Source organism: Petaurus breviceps, unplaced genomic scaffold (genome assembly GCF_028583685.1).
Source record: "Petaurus breviceps papuanus isolate PSGF00001 unplaced genomic scaffold, PetGlider_PUasm1.0 98, whole genome shotgun sequence".
In the NCBI taxonomy this organism is placed as follows: domain Eukaryota; kingdom Metazoa; phylum Chordata; class Mammalia; order Diprotodontia; family Petauridae; genus Petaurus; species Petaurus breviceps.
In genome coordinates, this window is record NW_027187460.1 from 42,852,221 (window position 1) to 42,865,096 (window position 12,876).

At 35.8% G+C, this 12,876-nt stretch overlaps 1 pseudogene; it reads right to left on the reverse strand.

Moving 5' to 3' along the window:
* Nucleotides 1–7,251: 7,251 nt before the first annotated feature.
* Nucleotides 7,252–8,294, reverse strand: LOC138155921 (ras-related protein Rab-2A pseudogene; annotated as a pseudogene).
* Between the last annotated feature and the right edge of the window lie 4,582 nt (nucleotides 8,295–12,876).

Sequence of the window (12,876 nt, forward strand, 5' to 3'; positions counted from 1 at the left end):
TTGACTCATTCCCTTTCAACTCCCTGCTCTTCCCCTCCATTGTAACAGTTTTCTCTTGCCTCTTTTATGTGAGATAATTTACCCTATTCTATCTCTCCCTTTCTCTTTCTCCCAAAATATTCTTCTCTCATCTCTTAATTTTATTTTTACATATAATTCCTTCATATTCAACTCACGCTATGCCCTATGTATATGTATATAAATACTCACATATATATACATATATATGACACACACAGCTATACATACATATATGCATATATACACACATATGTGTATCTATTTATAAAATATAGAATTATATATATATATATAAAACCTCTCTATGTAAGCTTCAACTACCCTAATACTGAGAAAAGTCTAATGAGTTACCAATATCATCTTTCTATGTAGGAATGTAAACAATTAAACTTTAATAAGTTCCTTACGTTTTCTCTTTCCTCTTCACCTTTTCATGTTGTCCTTGCTTCTTATATTTGAAAGTGAAATTTTATGTTCGGTTCTGGTCTTTTCATCAAGAAAGCTGGAAAGTCCTCTATTTCATTGAACATCCATATTCTCCGCTGAAGTATTATACTCAGTTTTTCTTGGTACACAATTCTCAGTTTTACTCCTAGTTCCTTTGACCCTGTAATATCATATTCTAAGCCCTTTGATCCATTAGTGTAGAAGATGTTAGATTTTGTGTTATTCTGAATGTGTTTCCAAAATACTCAAATTGTTTCTTCCTGACTGCTTGTCATAGTTTCTCCTTGAACTGGGAACTCTGTGATTTGTGAATCTATAATATTCCTAGGAGTTTTGTTTTGGGGATCTTTTTCTAGAGGCAATAGGTGAATTCTTTCAATTTCTATTTTACCCTCTAGTTATAGAATATCAGAGCAGTTTTCCTTGATAATTTCTTTTTTTTAGAGTCTTCTATGTATTTATTGTTTTATAGCAGAATGATAAACACAGATCATCATAAATGCCAAATAGTCAGTTGGGCAAAATTTTATATGTACTGCCTAAGTACAAATGGGAGATATGACTTTTTTTCAATAAACGTTTAAAAACAAATTTATTGTCCTTTAAAAGGCATTCAAACCAGGTGGTTTAAGTTGATCTTCCTCCTTGGACACACAGTAACTATTATTTTCCCAAAAAACAATATAATCAATATGCTGAATCATCATAAGTTCTGCTGGGTGAATAATGGATCACATTAAATGAGACCCTTTTTCTAAGAGCTTTTCCTAGCCCCCCCTACAAACATGATCTGGCATGGATAAAAGACAAGAATTTGTTGAAGGTCAATGGTCCAAAATGCTAAGAATTGTTAAGCATTATACATGATCTATATTCACTGGTTCCTTTTGTTGTTAGGACATACTTAGATAACTTTCTTCAATTCATCACACAGGACAAGCATGCAACCTCCACACATGCCTCTAAGAACATTGTGTCAGCCACCCTTGAAGAAAGCCTTGCCACCCTCATCTTTAGCAATCTTCTTCCAACAGTCAATTGTCCGAGTGTACATGATATCAGCTCCTTTGTGCTCAGACTGCATCATTATTCACCATCTTACTTTATCAAAGGGATATGAGACCACACCTGCTATAGTGGTCACTTTTTGTGCAATCATCCAGCTTATTACAATATGAGTGTTCTTCAAATCTGGGAACATACCTTTTGCTGCATCAAAGATTCCAAAGTAAGCTGCTCTATAGATAATGATATTCCGTACTGAAACATTGATACAAGCCATGAATTCCACCAGACCTGATGATTTTTACAAGGTCACCTCCCAGGCTTTTGAATTCTCAATGCCAGATTTCCCAACATCAGCTGCAAGTGGGATTTTGCAAAATCCAAGAGGGAGACAAATCAGAGAGAAGTGGCTCCAGCTGCACCACCAGAGGCAAGATTGCCAGCAAAATAGCTCCAAAACAGTGTGTGCTTGTACACTCTTCCCCAAAACACCTCCTTATGCTTATCCTTATTGGCAAATTAAGGGCCTCAGTGGGGAAATATCTGATGACATTTGCTAAGTTACCTCATCAGAAGAAAAGCACCCCTTGTTCCTTTGTAATTCAGACTATACAATCCATTATGCCTTTGTACTGCTTATCTGCAGCAATTTGTTTAAATATATGCTGCACCTGTAATAGTAGCTTAACTCTCTTAATGTGGGCCAACACAGACTTGGAGATAGCAGCAGTGATGCCACCAGCCAGGAAGTCCATTGGCAAAGGATATGGCCTGTTCCATCATGGTTACAGAGGGGGAAGGTGTTGCAGGTGGAGAAAGTCAGTAAGAGAGGGCAGAAAGCTGGGGAGCTCATTGCTGCTTGCACAGCCCCTCGCTAAAGCTCAGACTGAAAAGTGGATAATTTCCTGAAAGATGATGTCTAGGCTCTTTTTTCATCATGGCTTTAAGGTAGCACAATAATTTTAAAATGATCTCTCCTGATCTAATTTTCATGTCTATGGTTTTTCCAATGAGATATTGAACATTTTCTTCTATTTTTTCATTCTTTTGGATCTATTTTTAGAATATCTTGATTTCTTATAAAGTTATTAGCTTCCATTTACTAATTTCTAATTTTGAAATGATTGCTTTCTTCAGTGAGCATTTGAACTTCCTTTTCCATCTGGCTATTTTGCTTTTTAAGGCATTCTTCTCCTCATTGACTTTTTGGACTTCTTTTGCCATGTTAGTCTATTTTTTAATTTGTTATTTTCTTCAATATTTTTGTGGTATCCTTTAACAAGCTTTGCCTAATTTTCCATGATTTCTTCCACCACTCTCATTTCTCTTCCCAATTTTTCCTCTACTTCTCTTACTTTTCAAAATCCTTTTAGAGGTCCTACTTGGCCAGTGACCAATTTATATTTTTCTTGGAGACTTTTGATGCAGGACTTTTGACTTTGTTGTCTTCCTCTGGTTCTATGTTTTGATCTTCTTTGTCATCAAAGAAGGATTCTATAGTCTGATTTCTTTACTTCTGCAGTTATTTTTCTAGCCAATTACTTGCATCTGAGTTATCTGCCATGGTAGACCTCTGCCTCCAGAATGCAGAGGGCTGTGTCCCAAATCTCTAGGGTTGTGCACAGCTGTTGTCAGAACTACCTCTAGGTACCTACCTCAGAAGTGTGAAGAGGACTCATTCTCCACAGCCACCATAAGCTCTGACACACCAGCACTCCCATCCACCCCAGGACTGCCACCCAAGTCTGTGGCCCAGATTCGAGCAAGAGAATCCTGTCTCAGCACCAACAAAGATATTTCTTCAATTGCCCTCTGATCTGCTGTGTGGTACTCCCACCATCTGTGGGCCTGGAGTTCCAGAAGCAGCAGACACTGCTGCTGCTGCTGCCTCTGCAGCCACCACCACCTCCCCCTCTGCAGGGGCAGGGGCCAAACCACACTCTTCTCTCATCCAGGTCCAACAGGGTTTCTCCACTGATGTTTTACTTTCTCTTTGGTGTTTCTAGGTTGAGAAGTCTGATAACAAGCATAGCTGCCAGTGATTTAGTCCCCAGAGGTCTGCTCTGGCATGGTTCTGTGCAGTCAGTATGTGCTGACATGGCCCTCACAGGACTTCTCTCTGCTCCCAGCCCTGTGCAATAGACCCTTCCTTATGGCCTTCTAGGCTGCATTCAGCTGGAGATGTATTTCACCCTGTCATTTTATGGGTTCTGTAGCTCTAAAATTTGTCATTTTTTTTTTACAGATATTGGAGGTAATTGGGGGAAAAGCTCAAGCAAGTTCCTGCTTTTATTCTGTCATCTTGCCTCCACCCCCCATAGTATATTTTCAAAACGTGTACTTACCTTCTCATTTTGGCAACAACAAAAAACAAAGCATTTATTAAGCAGCTATTTTATAACAGGGAATATTTGGCAATACAAAGAAAACCAAAAAGGACTTTTTGTGTTAAAAGAGCTCACAATTATTTCAGAAGACAATAGACAAAAATAGTGTGTGTCTGTGTAATGAATCAATTGTTGATCAAAAAAGTATGGCACAAACATTAAAAGAAACTAGAAAAGGTGTTTTAACAGAAGGTGAGATTTTGGCTGGGACATGAAGGAAACCAGAGAAGCTACCATAGGAGGTGGATATAAGGAAGAGGTTCCAGGCATGGGAGAAAACCAATAAAAAAAATCAGAGTTGAGTGATGGAGTGTTTTGGATGAGAAACAAAGGAGGCCATTCTCACTTGATCATAGAGCACGTGAAGTTGAGTAAGTTTAAGAAAACTGGAAAAGAAAAATGATCACGTTATGAAAAGAAGATGATCAAGAGTGTCAAAGGCTTCAGAGAGGCCAAGAATGATAGGGATTGAGAAAAATATATCAAATATAAAACTTAGAGATCACTGATAATTTTGGAAAAACAGCAATAATTGAATGATAAAGTCAGAAGGCAGACTAAAGAAAATTAAGAGAATGTAAGGAAGGGAAATAGAGGTAATGATCATAGAAAATCTTTCAAGGAGTAATTTGGAATTTATTAAAGCTTAGACACTACTTGGATTATTTTAAGGAATCCAGGGAAACTCTTACAACCTCAAAGTTATAACTTATAAGTAATAACTTAAGCATTTCAATTGAACATTGGTGAACATCTTGGAAACACTAAAGATTAAGGAAAAATTTTAGTGCAATTAGCATGTAGTATATTTGTACTTTTATGTTTATATGTACAACTCCACCAGAAGTGATGGCACATCATATGACTTTATACCATATCACACAATGTTTATTAATATCTGAGAATAGACCACATTGACTTACTGATAAGTCTTTTGGTTTCAGGGGATGAGAAAGGATGAGAAATATACTGTGCAGTTAATAAAGAGGTTGAAAAGAAAAAAAAAACAACAACCAAATTTGAAGGAAACTACGTGATGTTGATACTTCTCTAGTAATCCAGACCTAGCAATATGAAATCAAGCATATGTGAGGGAGCCATCTTGGAGATTAACTAGGCATTCATGTATATTGGCTAAAAGATACAAAAGTGTTAGCATGACTGGACACACTACATAACTTACTACCCACTTTAAGTACAAGATCTTCTGGAATTAGTAATCCATTAGAAGGCAAAACAGTGGTTATTCAGTCAAGGTTCAACAAAAATCTGATCTTTCTTTTCCTTTTTTTTTTTCTTTTCCCAGTTAGTTGACTGGTGATTTTCATTGTGGTATAGATAACATCAAGGTGACACAGGAATAAAGACCTGGGTTCAAGCCTTTTTTTTTTCTTAAAAAATACTGGATATGGAAGTGTGGGGAAGGAATTTTACCTTTCATTGCCCAAACTACTAACTAAAACTATAAGTTTAATGGAAAGTTTGGAAAGAAATTTGGACTTGGGAAAAGGAGTTCCAGGTTTAAATTTCAGCTTGACCTTTAGCTTACAGTATAACTTTGGGATAATCATTTCACCCTTTTTTCTCACTTTCCTCATGGTTTTTTGACAGATGATATCTAAGGTACATTCCTGCTGTGAATTGTATAATCTATAAATGACTAGAAGCAGTGGCAATAAATAACTTTCTTTAAATATCTAAAGTTTATCATAAACAAGAGGAAATAGAAAAATTCTATCAATGCAAATTTAACTCAATATAATTTTTTAAAGTCCTCATACTTTCCTATCTGATAATTTATCTACCCAAACAGGTATTTTTGAAGGCTACAGATTTATTTAAAAACTATAGACTGAGGATAGACATTTTCCTTTTCTAAGTCAAAGCTCTAAGTTTATTTGTTAACAAAATAATTTTCAAGTGAAGGCATTTAATTGTCTATGATATTTTAATGAATTTTTGGAAAAATAATGTTCTTTACACATAGATAAGTTTAGCTAAACAAATAAGATCTATGAACATATTTTGAAGATATTTTTAATTTATCTATTTTCTAAATACTTCAATTATTTTTGGCAAAAGAAGCTTTGGATAAAATTTGACAATGATATCTTTAAACTATGCTTATCTCACATTATACAAAATTATATTAGCCTCCACAAAAGTAATTGATCCTATAACTAAATTCTCTAAGTCTCATTTAGGTTTCAAACAAACAAACAAACAAAACTTCCAATATACTTTAGAATGTGTAACCAAGAAAAGGTACTTGTTTTTCAGCAATAAAATTAGAACATTAAAATATCACTTGATTTTGTTTATTATTTCTAGTTATAAAGAAAATTTAAATAATTTTCTGAAACCTTCTCATCATAACTTCTCTGTCTTTCACCTCTGACCAACTCAAAGTGCTTCATTTTTGTGGGTTGCCTCTGATAACATGTATCATCCCCTGTGAATCACAAATTTATTTCAAGCTCAAAACTTTTGTCATCATTTTCTCTTATAAAAGTCAATGGGGCAATGCATTTCACAAGTATGAGTTGTTTCAGTTTCTGCATATTCATATAGCCTTTTCACCTTAGTATTTAAATAAACTCTTTAGAGAAAACAAGCCTAGGATCTTAGAATTGGACATTATCTTAGAAATCACAGGAGGTGAGGGCTAAAAGGGTCCTTAGAGATGTAGTTCATTGCCCTTATTTTACAGATAAGAAAATTGAGACTCAGAGGTAACTTGCCAAAGGTCAGACAACTACTTAGTGGTAGATCCACAACTCATATCCAGGTCTTATAGTTATAAAACCTGCAGTACTTTCACAACATAGCACCACACTTGTCCCCAAATCCAATCCTACTCTAATATTACTGGCAAAAGGTCATCCATTATTGTGAAGTAAAAAAAAAAAAAACTGCCAGTATAGAAAATTCAATGTATACTTAGGCTAAGCTTCTCTTGAGTGAATTTGTTTATTAGAAATAATAAATTATGGATATCCACAATCTGACTTTTACATGACTTTCTAAATATTTGATTTTATTCATTTTCTTCCAAGACTAGACTACTAGCTATTTCCCCAAATCACTCCATTACTGTTAGACATATATTCTTTTTCTTTTTTTTTTGACCTTCTGTTTTTCTTTATAGCCTTGAAAACTGACAAACTTTTTGAGGACAGTTCTACAATATCAAACATCTACAATATTAACCAGAGGTGCTTGGGAAACCCAACTACACAAACTGATTTAAAATACTCCAATGACTTTTGTAGTGTTTAATACAACTCAGTTTGTAGTCAAGGGCACAAGACAACATTTAACAAAAATAATCACATCAAGTGAACTAGAAATCAAATGCAAATATATATGAATACAATCTCCAAAATCTGTCTTTTAAGTGAACATTAACCATTTATTCAAAGTTATACAAGAATTTGAAGGATAAAGTCTTCTGCGAAATAAAAGCCATTTCTCAACAGTTTCATGTCTCAGCTGAGCAGTGGGAGAGAGGGTAGAAGAGACAAGTTAGTAGGCCCCATTCAGGCAGCTAGAAAGTAAGTAGAGTCTCAGCAGCAGCCTCTGCCAGCTTGTTGTCCTCCCTGACTGCCAGCGTGTGTTGCATTAGTAGCGGCATGCTGAGGGCCGATTTTAATGCCATTTGCCTCATTATTAATGTCAAAAACTCCTTCTTGGATTTTTTCATAAATTTCTTTCGCTGTATTAATAAATGCCTCTTCTACATTGGAAGCAATTTTAGCAGAAGTTTCCATAAAGATAAGTCCATGTTCTCTGGCTAAAGCCTCACCTTTTTTTTTTTTTTTAACTTCTCTTCTAGATTCTAAATCACTTTTATTCCCAATAAGCATAATGACCATGTTGGAATTGGAATGCTGGTGAGCATCTTCTAAACAAGTTGTCAAGTGGTTGAATGTATCTCTCCTTGTTATATCATACACTAGTAAAGCCCCTGCTTCACCTCTGTAATATGACCTTGTGATGGAACGGAAGGACTCCTTCCCTGCTGTATCCCATATCTGAAGCTTTATCTGTTTTCCATCAATAGTTATCATTCGAGCACCAAATTCTACACCAATAGTAAGGTCATGCACTGGCTGAAACCGCTTGTCTATAAACTGTAGCAGTAAACATGATTTCCCAACACCTGTGTCGCCGATGATGATGTACTTGAAGAGATAGGCGTACACCATGGCGGCGGCCGCTCCCTGCATCCGGCACACGGCTCCTCCTCCGCCACCTCCCAGGAGCCGCGGCACCTCACCCCGGCCCTGCTTAAGATCCCAGACGCCGGTGCGTCCGCCCAAAAAAGGAGGCCGGCGGTGGCGACGGCGCTGAGCCCGCAGACCGAGGGAACAGGGAAAACGCCGACGCGACGCCGGCGGAGGCGAGATGAACCTCCCTGCCCAGCCCAGCCCAGCCCCCCCTAAACATAAATTCTTGATACATCTGTCTGAATCTAGTCATACTATCTCAATAGACTTCTTTTGCCCTAGTTAATGGCAATAAGAGCCCTTGGATGGCAAATGGGGAAGGAGTTGTTCCCAAAGAGTGACATTGCTCATTAATGATATTTATTGATGATATTGATGATTAATTGATGCTATTTTGATAATAATTGTAATCATAGTTATGGAAGGTGAACAGATGGCAAGAGGGAAGGATAGAGATATTCAGCTTTCACTGTGTTCTAACTTCATGGTAAGGCTGAGAGCTTGGACATGCAACGAGATGTGCTCTATAATCCAAAACTCTGAGGCACTCAGCTCAAATGCATGAAAATTTTTAGATATAGGGTTAACATGGAATTGATAGCAACTGCCCCATCTCACATAAGGCAAAGCAATACACTGGTCTAGATAAGTGGAACTGGGGTATTCTTTGAATTGCCTCATAAGGAAGGTGGAATAGGGACATAGAAAACTTAATTTTAACTCTGCCATGACAAGTAAGAGCTGGGGAGAGGAGGCTAAAGTCTGGTATCTGGATGAATTGAGCTTTATTATATGTAAATGTTGGGGGATGAGACTCTGCCAGTCAAAATGTTTTTTAGCAGGTCAACCCTTATGCCATTCTGCATATGACAGTTTCCAGAATGATAATCATAATTTCTAATGCCCTTTTTGGAATACAATTCAGCTTGCCCAAGTCCCATCTAAAATTTGGCACACAGAACTGGAAATCAACTACAGGCATGGCATGAGTATAAAAGTATAGTATCCGAAAAGAAGTGATGGGTTTTAGATCTTAAGAGAAATAATGAGACATATTATTTCTAGATCTTAAACTATATTTTTGATAGTATTCACTAAAAAAAGCTATTTGGTACTAATTGAGAAACAGAAAATTAGATCAGTGGCACAGATTGGGTAAGCAATAAAAAGAGAAAATTAAAAATATAGAGCTTCAGGTAAACCCCAAAACATAAATTATTAGAAGAAAAGGTGCATTTTTGGTACACATAGAAAGCATATGACAGAAATTAAGCCTAAGTCAATATCTTAGAATATATGCAATAAAAAATTTTGAAATTTCTGTTAAGAAAGTCACATATTATAGAGAGGTCAAGGCAGGGAATTAGAAAGGAAAGGCTTAGCACAGTACCTGACACATGGTATGCATTTAATAAAAGTTTCTTTCCTTGCTTTCATTTGCCTTACTTGTCATTCATTTCTCAGTACTTTGCAACTTGATTTCTGATCCAAGGACTCTATCAAAACTATTCCACTAAATCAACAGTGCTCTATCAAAAGTTGCCAATGAACTTTTAATAATGAAAACTAATGACCTTTCCTTTCTACTTTCCTTTCTTGAATTCTTTACAGTATGTGACTTTCTTATCAGAAACAATAATGGAAGCTTCTGTGGGCAGATTTAAGATGATGGCAGAGTAGAGGAAAAAGTCCATCTTTCCCAAAATTTCCATCCAAACAACTTCAAATAGCATCTATAATTGAATTCTGTAGAGGCAGAACTAACAAAAGATACATGGAAGACATTTATCAGTCCATGATTCTGAGGGTACAGTAAAGTCCATAGCCCACATGACAGGAAGACCAGCTTTGGGCCTTGGAAGATACCCCTGTCATAGCACTGGGCACAAGAGAGGGTGCTGCTTGACAACTACATTAACTATTCCAACCTCTACCTCTAGGTCACAGTTCTAAAGCAGAGAGGATCCTACACTTGCTGTCCCCTGGGAGCAGGGGATTTAATGTGAAGCATTGCTTTCAGTAACAATGGAGCAGGGAGTCTAAGGAGCAGTATTGCTTTCAGTCACAAGGGAATGAAGGACCTGAAGAGTAGTATCACATTTAATCACAAGAAAAAAGAGGCCTTAAGGAGCAGTGACCACACCTCTCCCCCATGAAACCATCTTGAAAGCACCAAAATCTTCCAATACCCCAGAACTAGTTCTGAAAATATTAGTGCAAAAAAAGCCAGAACCTTGGGATAGTGCCTTCCCATATCCACCCAAGGTACAGAACCAAATTAAACATAAAGTCAGAAATCAGAAAATAGGCTAGGAAAATGAACAAACAACATTAAAATGAACTTAACTGTAAAGACCTAATTTGATTGACAAGGAAGATCAAGACACAAATTCGGAAGACAAGAGTGTCAAAACAGCTACAAGCAGAGCCTCAAAGAAAAAAAAAAGTTCAGCAGAAGCCCAGCAGGAATTCCTTAAAGAGCTTTAAAAAAGATTTTGAAAATTAAGGAGTGGTAGAAGAAAATTGGAAAAGGAAATAAGTGATGCAAGAAATTTTGAAAAGACAATTAACTGGCAAAAACAGAAACCAGGAGAACATTGTACACAGTAACAGTATCATTGTAAAAATGATCAAATGTAAAAGAAGTGATTTAATCTTTCTGATTAATACAATATTCCTAAACAATTTCAAAAATAGCTAGGTTGCACAGCATTTAAAGTGTCGACCTAAAGTGAGGAAGACATATTTTCCTGAGTCCAAAGCTGGTCTCAGACCCTTTTTAGCTTTGTAACCCTGGGGAAGTCATTTAATCTTGTTTGCCTCAGTTCCTCATCTACAAAATGGGCTGGGGTCAAAAAAGTCATACACAACTGAAATGACAGAACAGCCACAAAAGTCAATTCCAAGGGATCCATAATAAAAATGAGAAATGAAACCTTTATTAAGAAACTTGCTGTTTCCCAATTTCCCTCAGTTTTCTGCTTTCCTTCTAATCTTAGATGCATTGAATTTGTGCAAAATCTTTTTTTATTTAATGCAACCAAAATTATACATTTTACTTCCTTTAATTTTCTATATCTCTTGTTTTGTCATACATTCATTCTTCCTTTATCCATAGATCTGACAAGTGAGATATTTCACATTCCTCAAATTTGCTTATGGTATTACCATTTATGTATAAATCATTTTTCACCTATTTTTGCATATTGTCTGAGATGTTGGTTTATACCTAGTTCCTGCCAAATTGCTTCCTAGTTTTCCCAGCAATTTGCACCAAATAATGAGTTCTTGTCCCCAAAACTTGGATTTTTGCATTTATGAAATATTCGATTATTGTGGTCATTTACTATCATGTAGTTTGTACCCCATCTATTTCACTGGTCCATCACTCTATTTCTTAGTACCAGATTGTTTTGATGATCACCTTTCTGTAATAGTTTCAGATCTGGTACTGCTAGGCCACCTTCTTTAACATTTTTTTAATAGATTTAATTGATATTCATGAAATTTTCCTTTTCAGACTGAATTTTGTAATTATTTTTTCTAGTTGTATAAAATCTTTTTGGCAGTTTGATTCATATGGCAGTTAACTTCTCACTTCACATTCTCGCTGCACCAGTGTATGCCTCTTTCTTACCTCTTAATTTTATGCTTTGCAATCCTCCCATCATAATTCACTCACCTTTGTACATTCTTATGTATGTATACACTTTCTGTCTTACTAATAATAAAGCTTTTAGGATTTATAAGTATGCTCTTCCCATAGTAATGTTAAAGAGTTTAGCATTATTGAATCCTTTATGATTTCTCTTTCACGTTTACCTTCTTATGCTTCTTTTCAGTCTTGTATTTAAATTTCATTTTTATAGCTCTAGTCTTTTCATCACGGATACTTAAAAATCTTCTATTTAAATAAATATTAATTTTTCCCCTGAAGAATTATATTCACTTTTATTTGGTTGATTATTCTTGGTTGTAATATTAATCTCTTTGCTTTGATGAAATCTTAATCTAAATCCTCACGTGATGTGACCAAAGAGATTTTAGTATCAAATGTATTTTCTATATAAAATCTGTCAACAAAGTGAGTACCTAAGTAGAGTAGGTACTAACAGTTCCTAAATTGGAAATCAAGATTTACCTTTGACAAGTGAGGGTAAATTGACTGTATTGAATAATTGTAATTTGGAGATAAATGCATTTGTTTTAAGTAATATTACACTTGAAGTACTTTTCCTCCATTGGTAAAATAGGAATTTAGTTACCTTTAGTGTGATTTATCAAGAACAATAATCAAAAAAAAGATATTAAGTAACTAACTTTTCCTAGGACTTCCCTTGGGGAAAAAAAAAGATGTCTAGCACTATTTAGCAAACTATTTGGTTACCTCAAATGTTGTTTTGATTTTGATCACCATCCCACTAATGAATTCTTAACATCTCTTCTTCCTAAAACTTGTAATATCTCTTAGCTTACACACACATATTAGTCCTTTTGGATTACTAGTATTGTTGAACCTAGAGAAGAGGCTAAAAATCAATGAGCAAAATGCTCTTGTAGTGAGGGATTTTCCCCTCCCCTCTGAATCAAAGGTTAATTTGTCAGAGGAACTACTGAGACAAAGATACCCTTCTCTCTTCCTTAGCTCTTCCCTTTCAGAGAAACTTATAGAAGTAGCGCAAGGTGATTTTAATTACTTGGAAGTTTGGTGGAAGAGCAATACACACAGAGGTGCATATGTGTAATATAGATAAAGGAGTATACACACATACATATATACATCTGTG